The sequence below is a fragment of the Dendropsophus ebraccatus genome, chromosome 5 (assembly GCF_027789765.1).
Source record: "Dendropsophus ebraccatus isolate aDenEbr1 chromosome 5, aDenEbr1.pat, whole genome shotgun sequence".
NCBI classification, from domain to species: Eukaryota; Metazoa; Chordata; class Amphibia; order Anura; family Hylidae; genus Dendropsophus; species Dendropsophus ebraccatus.
Genome location: NC_091458.1, coordinates 66,136,738 through 66,142,980, shown reverse-complemented (window position 1 = coordinate 66,142,980; position 6,243 = coordinate 66,136,738).

The window sequence follows — 6,243 nt, the reverse complement described above, 5'->3', positions numbered from 1 at the left end:
TTAGGTTTCTTAAAATTATTCATTTTGGTGACTAGTTTCACTACTATCCATACTTTTTTTTGGGGCTTGTAAAGAGTGGGTCAAAAAAGTTTAGTTTAAAATCACCCAGTCTTAGGGCCCTATTAAAGGCCCGATATTTAGGAGCAAGCGAGTGCCGACCTATCGGGTCAGTGCTAGCTTGCTCCTCATTCCCCGAACGCTGTCTGTGCTATTACACACTTAAACATCAAGCGGGGATATCTAGTTCGCCAGGGTGGCCCATAGAAGATAGCGGTGGTCTGCTGCCGCTCCTATTACACGTCCGGCAGACCTTTGCTATTGAAATCATTTTTTAAAACATGGTGAAAGGCAACCATCAGCCAATATTGTACATGTCGGCTAATAGTTGTCTTTTATCGTGGCCTATTACACTAAACAATTATCGGCCGGGTGCAGCTAATAATCGTTTTGTGTAATAGTACCCTTATGGTGTGTTTACACAGATTTATCTGACAGATTTTTTAAGCCAAAGCCAGGAATGAATTTGAAGAGAGGATAGACCTGTTCTCTGTTAGTCTGTTCCTGGCTTTGGCTTAAAAATCTGTCAAATCTCTCTGTGTAAATGCACCATTAGGCACTACCACTTGTTATTCCAGTGGTTTCCAGCCCTATAATTTATGGGGAGTGGTGGGTGTGTGATGGGAGATACATAAACAACCAAGTCACAGTAAGGCTGCATTCTCACGTCCATAGATTTTGTGGACCTATGGTCGGTGAATGTATGCAATGGATCTTTTTCCTGCCTCGCATGATGTGTCAATATCATGCCTGCAGCGGGGAAACTCTTTGAATTGCTGTTGTACTGTAGTGACAGCGCCTCAGTATTTCCAAGAGTTTCCCCACTGCTGTCCAACAATCCATTGCATGTATTTACCGTCCGTAGGTCCACAAAATCTACGTAGCCTAACTATTATTGGAAAACCACTTTGGACCTCTAAGGCTTTGTTCACACATGGGGAAGATTTATCAAAGGGTGTAAAATATACACTGGTGTAAATTGCCCACAGCAACCAATCACAGCTCAGCATTCTAGTCTGTTAAAATGAAAGCTGCGCTGTGATTGGTTGCTGTGAGCAGTTTATACCAATGTATATTTTACACCTTAATTTATAAATCTGGGCCATCGTGTTTAGTTTGCATTAATGACGCATCTCCGCTACGATTGTAACAGCCTCCTCCTGTTTTAACTCTTTGTGCTTTGTGTATTCCTTATTGCAGGTGTGTCTTTCTAAAGGTATCTAATTTTTTTTGTTATATTTTCTTATGTGGCGTTTTACTTATCACAGATCATATTACCAAATGTGAAAAAATGGAAAAACACAATACATATCTACACATTAATTTTTTATGGTCGAAAAATGGCAAATCTAGAGCATTCTGCATTTTAAAAACCACATTTAAAGTAAGGAAAAATGCTGCAAAGAAAAAAAATCATTGTAAATAGAACATTTTGTATTTCCCTATTGATCTCCTCAAGAAAACTGACCTCAATTGTAGAAACCCTGACAAAAAGAACAAACAAAAAAAAAAACTTTTTGGAAAAAGTTTGACACCAACCTAAAACAGATCTGTGTATTTGAATTATTCTCTTTTATAAAGTTAAGATTTTATTTAGGTAGTAGTTCAGGCGGTGAAGTCCCCACTTATCACAAGTACTAAAGGGTGCAGTTTATCATCTCAGCTCTTCAATCTTCAGCTCCTGGGGATAAGGTTGGTTCCTCACAAGCTTATTATATGCACATTTTTGTGGCCAGACCATGGATGAGTACGATGTGAACAAAAATGCACATGTAATACACTTGTGTCAATCCATTCTTCAGCTATTGTCAACTGGCTTTGGGTTTCAGATCATTTGTAAGCAGATGATGCATTAAGGGTAATGGAACTCAGCTGAACAGTATTCATTCTATGAAAAAAGTAAGGGTCCCCATATCCTTAGGGTCAATTTACACAGAAGAATTATCTGACAGGTTATCTGCCAAAGATTTAAAGCCAAAGCCAGGAATGGATTTTAAAAGAGGAAAAATCTCAGGCTTTCCTTTATGACCTGATCTCTATTTATAGTCTGTTTCTAGCTTTGGCTTCAAATCTTTGGCGGATAATCTGTCAGATAATCTTTCTGTGTAAATGGACCCTGACCCTGATCAATGTAAATGGAAGACATTAGAGGTTTGATGTAATCACAAGGACTGTGTAGGTTACGTACAACATATTTCTCTGCCTATTTAATTGCTGATTTTTATATAAAGGTTGGCTGTATTTACGAATCTGCAATATTTTGTTTGTATAAAATAAAAATTTAGAACAAATGATGATACTGTTGTATTTACGCACCTACATATTTTAAATTACTTAAAGCAAATACAGTACATCTACCTTGCACTTGGGAAGTCTCGGGAACCTTTCCCTTTTTTTTCTAATTTATGTTGTGGCTTTGTGCTAAAATAAGACTACTCAACTCATTTACTATGAGTTGAAATTTAGGGGTTTGTGCACCTTGACTGGAGTCACCGGTGGTAAAATCAGCTGATTAAAACGGATTTGAAAAGACACAGACCTGTCTATATAAGGTTTCACAGCTGACAATGTACATTCACCGGCCACTTTATTAGGTACACCATGCTAGTAACGGGTTGGACCCCCTTTTGCCTTCAGAACTGCCTCAATTCTTCGTGGCATAGATACAACAAGGTGCTGGAAGCATTCCTCAGAGATTTTGGTCCATATTGACATGATGGCATCACACAGTTGCCGCAGATTTGTCGGCTGCACATCCATGATGCGAATCTCCCGTTCCACCACATCCCAAAGATGCTCTATTGGATTGAGATCTGGTGACTGTGGAGGCCATTGGAGTACAGTGAACTCATTGTCATGTTCAAGAAACCAGTCTGAGATGATTCTAGCTTTATGACATGGCAAACACACAAAAACACAGAAAAATGCAACAGCTCACCGCAACAGCAAGATACAGACCCACCATAGACATGAAAATAATTAAAAGCAGCCCCCCCAACTGCCCAAAAAATTCCCACAAAAATAATGAGTCTCTTGGTTACTATTTGCAAACAGCGTAAACTGCCTCACCACGATAAGGTGGACTCATATTGAGGCAGACCCTACACTGTATGTACACTAAGGCCTCTCCATGGCGTATAATACGCCTATGCTCTGGGCATGCAAGATCCGTCTAATACCTGCAAAAATAATTGCATCACCTGGGTGAGACAGGTGGAGTGCACGACCAAATAGAGGCAGCCACTCCCCCAACTGGAAAACAGGAAAAAAAAAGGAAAAAATTGGTCAGCTCTCCTAGAACACTGTTCACACTAGACAGGAGCACGTTGCCATGGCTGAAATTGCAAACACACAAAAACACAGAAAAATGCAACAGCTCACCGCAACAGCAAGATACAGACCCACCATAGACATGAAAATAATTAAAAGCAGCCCCCCCAACTGCCCAAAAAATTCCCACAAAAATAATGAGTCTCTTGGTTACTATTTGCAAACAGCGTAAACTGCCTCACCACGATAAGGTGGACTTTTTGCAGGTATTAGACGGATCTTGCATGCCCAGAGCATAGGCGTATTATACGCCATGGAGAGGCCTTAGTGTACATACAGTGTAGGGTCTGCCTCGATATGAGTCCACCTTATCGTGGTGAGGCAGTTTACGCTGTTTGCAAATAGTAACCAAGAGACTCATTATTTTTGTGGGAATTTTTTGGGCAGTTGGGGGGGCTGCTTTTAATTATTTTCATGTCTATGGTGGGTCTGTATCTTGCTGTTGCGGTGAGCTGTTGCATTTTTCTGTGTTTTTGTGTGTTTGCAATTTCAGCCATGGCAACGTGCTCCTGCCTAGTGTGAACAGTGTTCTAGGAGAGCTGACCAATTTTTTCCTTTTTTTTTCTGTGTTCCAGTTGGGGGAGTGGCTGCCTCTATTTGGTCGTGCACGCCACCTGTCTCACCCAGGTGATGCAATTATTTTTGCAGGTATTAGACGGATCTTGCATGCCCAGAGCATAGGCGTATTATACGCCATGGAGAGGCCTCAGTGTACATACAGTGTAGGGTCTGCCTCGACATGAGTCCACCTTATCGTGGTGAGGCAGTTTACGCTGTTTGCAAATAGCAACCAAGAGACTCATTATTTTTGTGGGAATTTTTTGGGCAGTTGGGGGGGCTGCTTTTAATTATTTTCATGTCTATGGTGGGTCTGTATCTTGCTGTTGCGGTGAGCTGTTGCATTTTTCTTTGTTTTTGTGTGTTTGCAATTTCAGCCATGGCAACGTGCTCCTGCCTAGTGTGAACAGTGTTCTAGGAGAGCTGACCAATTTTTTCCTTTTTTTTTTCTGTTTATGACATGGCGCATTATCCTGCTGAAAGTCGCCATCAGATGTTGGGTACATTGTGGTCATAAAGGGATGGACATGGTCCGCAACAATACTCAGGTAGGCTGTGGCGTTGCAACGATGCTCAATTGGTACCAAGGGGCCCAAAGAGTGCCAAGAAAATATTCCCCACACCATGACGACACCACCACCACCAGCCTGAACCGTTGATACAAGGCAGGATGGATCCATGCTTTCATGTTGTTGACGCCAAATTCTGACCCTACCATCCGAATGTCGCAGCAGAAATCGAGACTCATCAGACCAGGCAACGTTTTTCCAATCTTCTACTGTCCAATTTCGATGAGCTTGTGCAAATTGTAGCCTCAGTTTCCTGTTCTTAGCTGAAAGGAGTGGCACTCGGTGTGGTCTTCTGCTGCTGTAGCCCATCTGCCTCAAAGTTCGACGTACTGTGCGTTCAGAGATGCTCTTCTGCCTACCTTGGTTGTAACGGTTGGCTATTTGAGTCACTGTTGCCTTTCTATCAGCTCGAACCAGTCTGCCCATTCTCCTCTGACCTCTGGCATCAACAAGGCATTTCCGCCCACAGAACTGCCGCTCACTGGATGTTTTTTCTTTTTCGGACCATTTTCTGTAAACCCTAGAGATGGTTGTGCGTGAAAATCCCAGTAGATCAGCAGTTTTTGAAATACTCAGACCAGCCCTTCTGACACCAACAACCATGCCACGTTCAAAGGCACTCAAATCACCTTTCTTCCCCATACTGATGCTCGGTTTGAACTGCAGGAGATTGTCTTTATCATGTCTACATGCCTAAATGCACGAGTTGCCGCCATGTGATTGGCTGATTAGAAATTAAGTGGTAATGTGCAGTTGGACAGGTGTATCTAATAAAGTGGCCGGTGAGTGTATATCAGAGCAATAACTAATCCATGAGGAGTAAAGCTCAGAGACCGGATTGTGTTTCTGGAGAAGGGTATAAAAAGGTTTAGCTGTACTGAAAGTTCTCTGGAATACAGTGACCTCTATAATAATAAAATGGAAGACATAAAGAATAAAAAGAATTCCTCCTAGAACTGGCTACTACACCAAGCTAAATAGGGGAGTAGGGCCTTGGTAAGAAAGGTGACCAAAAATCCAATGGTCACTCTGGCTAAACTCTAGAGCAGGGGTACTCAACAACTTTTTGTGAGAGTCCACCTACCGGGGTCTATTGTCAGGTGAAGATCCGAGCTGAACATCAATAGTAAACGTGTTTTGTTAACAAACATTGTTGAACTATTTACATACAGAATTGATGCTTAGTGGGAAAACTGGCATTTTTTTCTCTCACCAGCCCTTTGAAATTAGGTACAAAGGGGGTGACTGCCCCAGTAGTATGTAACTGCTCTGTGCGCTCTCCTCCTGTAGTAGCCCCTTTGTGCGCTCTTCCCTAGTAGAATATATCCCCCCTGTGCACTCTCCCTCTCCCATATAGCTTAAAAAAACAAACATTTATACTCACCTGGGATTGGCGTCTCCTCTTCTCTTCACTCTTGTGGCCGCACTGCAGCAGTCACTAGAGGCCGCTGTCCCCTTGTCGTGGATTTTTTCATGTATCAGAGTGAGTGGTGTGAACATGTTTTAAAAGCACAGTCTCTCTTTGATATTGTGTTTTTCTTATGGCCTTATGTTTTGGAAGAAGGACAATTAGGGTGAGTTTTGATTGTATAAAGGAATGTCTAGGATTTTTTTCCCGTGTATCAAGTGTCCTTGACTTTTTGATGTAAAGTGTTCTTTTTCCGAATTGATTTTATTGCAGCTTCTGTAGTATCCGTACGGTGCTGCCTGTATATAGACGATGTCTAAC